We start from the raw sequence: 4,844 nt of genomic DNA, 5'->3' as shown, positions 1-4,844 counted from the left end.
AAAAATGCTCAAAGACCGGAACTGTCGACGAAACCTACAGAAAGCTTTGTCACTATTGCAGAACTATTAAAATATGTTATGTATTCGTCTGGATCTCGCTATAAAATGGTAATTTACTCTTGTAGTGCGGTGTTAGCCGTCTAATAAAAAAAATTGTTTAAAAATGCTTAAAAACCGGAACTGTCGACGAAATCTGCAAAAAGCTTTGGACCTATTGCAGAACTATTAAAACATGCTATGTACTCTTCTGAAATCGCATAAAATGGTATGGTAGTTTACTCTTGTAGTGCGGTGCCAGCGGTCTACTAAAAAATTGTTTTAAAATACTTAAAGACCGGAAGTGTCGACAAAAACCTGCAAAAAGCTTTGAAACTATTGCAGAACTATTAAAATATGTTATGTACTCGTCTGGCACTCGCTATAAAATGGTAGTTTACTCTTGTAGTGCGGTGCCAGCCGTCTAATAAAAAAATTGCTTAAAATGCTTAAAGACCGGAACTGTCGACGAAATCTACAAAAGCTTTGACATTATTGCAGAACTTTAGAAAATGTCATAAAGTTGACTGAAACTCGCCAAACAGTGGTACTTTACTCTTGTGGTGCAATGCCAACAGCCAAATTAAAAACTGTTTAAATATATTTAATGTACAGAACTATTGCTAAAATCTATCAGGAACTTTAGAACTATTACGGGTGCAAGTAGAACTGCTGTTAAAATGTTCAATTTTCATTAATGAGGTGCCACTGAAAGTTAGCACCTCATTTTTTTAAATATTTTATGTATTCGTATGGAACTCGCTATAAAATGGTAATTTACTCTTGTAGTGCGGTGCCAGCCGTCTAATAAAAAAATTGCTTAAAAATGCTTAAAAACCTGATATGTCGACGAAACTTGCAAATAGCTTCGGAATTATTACAGAATTATTGAAAAATGCTATGTACTCGTCTGGAACTCGCTATAAAATGGTAGTTTACTCTTGTAGTGCGGTGCCAGCCGTCTAATAAAAAAATTGCTTAAAAATGCTTAAAAACCTGATATGTCGACGAAACTTGCAAATAGCTTCGGAACTATTACAGAATTATTGAAAAATGCTATGTACTCGTCTGGAACTCGCTATAAAATGGTAGTTTACTCTTGTAGTGCGGTGCCAGCCGTCTAATAAAAAAATTGTTTAAAAATGCTTAAAGACCGGAACTGTCGACGAAACATATAAAAAGCTTTGAAACTATTGCGGGAACTGTTAGAAAATGCCATAAAGTTAGTTGAAACTCGCCAAAAAGTGGTACCTTACTCTTGTAGTGCAATGCCAACAGCCAAATTAAAAAACTGTTTAAATATATTTAATGTACAGAACTATTGCTGAAATCTATCAGGAACTCTAGAACTATTACGGGTGCCAGTACTATATTGTTACTCCATCGCTGTTAGAAGGATAGAGAAGAGACGTTGAACCCCACGACAGTAACACATATTTATCAAGTAATTTTTAATTATCTTAATTATCTTTTTTGCCAATACATTAAATATAATTATAATTCTTTTTTTTATTTGTATTAATTAAAAAATTAATATATTGTTATTTAAAATGTATATTTTTAATTGCAGGTATGTTTAACTGAATACCATATCTAATTGTATATAATTGTATGTGGCGCCATATATAATGCTGTGTTAGTAGTGCATTTTGTATATAATTATATATAGCATTATATACAACTATATAGTCATATATAGCCATATATATTAATGTGGCTAATCTGGGTCCATATATAATCAGATATAGCACCATATCTAATTTATATAATTGTATGTGACGCCAGATATAATGCTATGTGAGCATCCTATATATAATTATATATAGCATTATATATGGCGCCATATACAATTAGATATGCAGACTGCCCGCTAGTTAGAGCGCGGCGCCGTCGATAGGCGGCGTACTCTCTCAGGAGCAAAGTGCAGTCGATCGGCTACATAAGATCACTCGTAGCGTGGTTAAGGCAAGCAAAAATTAGCTTCTTGTTCCTGTCTGATGTGGAAGAGGACTGCCACTATTTTTATGATTTACTCATTAGAAATATCTATATATGGTTATTTATATATAAATATTTATATATCTGTATATGGTTACATACAATCTGATTGTATATAATGTTAATTATATATAATCATATATGATTATATATAATTATATGTGGTTGTATATAATTATATATGGCTATGTGGTTATATATGTTTATATATAGTTACATACAATCGTATACGATTGTATAATGCCATTTTTTTATATGATTGTATATAATGTCATTTGAAGATTTGAAGAAAATAATGTTATTGAACTTTTACGAGAAAGAAATCTTGATATCTCAAAATTGAGTGTACCAATTTATTTGGATTGGTTGCAATTGAAAACTCACATTAATATTATCTCATGAAAAAATAATTTAGATATAATTATATATAATTATTTTTTCTCGGAAAGATGCATATATAGACTCAGTTGTTCTTATTCTTTCATATATGAAACTATATATGACTTTATAGGATTATATATATATATCTATATATGATTACTCAACTTCAATAGGTACAATCAGATATGACCTGATATTATTATATATAATCATATAAAGCATTTGCATTTCTTCAGATATAAGCCGGCAAGAACAATGGAGTCCATATATAAAAATATATATAAATATATAAATTATATATAAATTATATATAGTGCCCATAAATAATTTATATATAATTATATATGCTGGTATATATAAATCATATATAATTACATATAATTATATATAACGTCATATATAATTATATCTAAATTATGTTTTCCTGAAATAATATTAATGTGAGTTTTCAATTGCAACCAATCCAATTAAATCGGTACACTCAATTTTGAGATATCAAGATTTCTTTCTCGTAAATTCATTATTTACATTATACATAATAATTTTGTTTTAGTAAAATGAAATTGTATGTAGGCACATTGTAAAGCCTCTTGAATGGCAAACTGGATTTACATGTGTGTATATTACATATGAATCTGATCTGAAGAAAATAATGTTATTGAACTTTTACGAGAAAGAAATCTTGATATCTCAAAATTGAATGTACCGATTTAATTTGATTGATTGCAATTAAAAACTCACATTAATATTATCTTATGAAGAAATAATTTAGATATAATTATATATGACGTATTTAAATATATTTGATTGATTTTATTGATCTTTCGACTGATTTGTGAATGTATATGTACTTAACGTTTTTTTTTTACTTTTATAAGGTTTTGATAGAATTTATCTTCTTTTTGTAAAAATCAAGTGATAGTGTTTCTTACATAATTTATTTAAATTGATTTATTTATTATACATTATTCATTTTTTAATTATAAACATATGTAGATGTACATAACATTATTAATATTTATATTGAATATACATGTATACGGCAATCATATTTGTTAATGCACATATGTTAAAATTCTAATAACAATATTAGTAAAAACACAATATAAACACAACAAATAACATTAATATAAATAAAATTATATATGTATATACATATATACAGGGTGACAGCTAACTGGCAGCCAATCTGTAATAGATAGATATATATAGATATACTAATAGATAGATGTATAGATATACTAATATAGAAATAAACATAAATATATATATATATATTTACGTTTATTTGTATATTAATATATCTATTAGTATATTTGTATACATCTATCTATTAGTATATCTATATATATATATATATACATATATCTATCTATTACAGATTGGCTGCCGGTTAGCTGTCACCCTGTATATATGCATATACATATATAATTTTAATTATATTAATGTTATTTGTTGTGTTTATATTGTGTTTTACTAATATTGTTATTAAAATTTATACATATGTGCATTAACAAATATGATTGCCGTATAGTCATGTATATTCAATATAAATATTAATAATGTTACGTACATCTACATATGTTTATAATTAAAAAATGAATAATGTATAATAAATAAATCAATTTAAATAAAATTATGTAAGGAACAAACTATCACTTGATTTTTACAAAAAGAAGATAAATTCTACCAAAATATAACCAAAATATATTTTTACCTTATAAAAGTAAAAAAGAAACGTCAAGTACATACACATTCAAAAATCAGTACAAGATCAATAAAATTAATCAAATATATTTAAAAAACTTCGAAAAATCCTCCAAAGAATAAAAATTTATTCAAAAATTATTTAAGAAATGAAAATGTTTACCAATTATAAATATTGAAACAAAAACTTAACATGTTCGAGTAGCATTAATTATATACTTGTATACTTATCAATATCAATAACATAATATTTATACCTTCTTTTTTCTTATCTTATTTTAATCCTGATCCTTATCTTGTTTCCCGTTTCTTTCTCTCTTTCTCTCTTTTTTTCGTACCACACAATTTTTTTTTCTTAATTTTATATTCTCAACTGCGAGGTTATTTAATTCGCCATACAATATTTTTAGCAGTAATGCCTGTAATTGTCAACTATATATTTAAACTTATTATAATAAGAACTTAATTAATATACATACATTTACATAACAATATATCAATTTTTTAATCAATACAAATAAAAAAATTATAATTATATTTAATGTATTGGCAAAAAAAATAATTAAGATAATTAAGAATTACTTGATAAATACGTGTTTCTGTCGTGGCGTCCAACGTCTCTTCCTTACCCTTCTAACAGCGATGGTGATACAAAAATGGTTATATCATAATATTATTATATTAAATTAAATATGTCATAATATATTGTATTAAATTTCAAC

Source organism: Monomorium pharaonis, unplaced genomic scaffold, assembly GCF_013373865.1.
Source record: "Monomorium pharaonis isolate MP-MQ-018 unplaced genomic scaffold, ASM1337386v2 scaffold_384, whole genome shotgun sequence".
In the NCBI taxonomy this organism is placed as follows: Eukaryota; Metazoa; Arthropoda; class Insecta; order Hymenoptera; family Formicidae; genus Monomorium; species Monomorium pharaonis.
The sequence above is the reverse complement of the archived record's forward strand: the minus strand, read 5'-3'. Positions refer to the sequence as shown.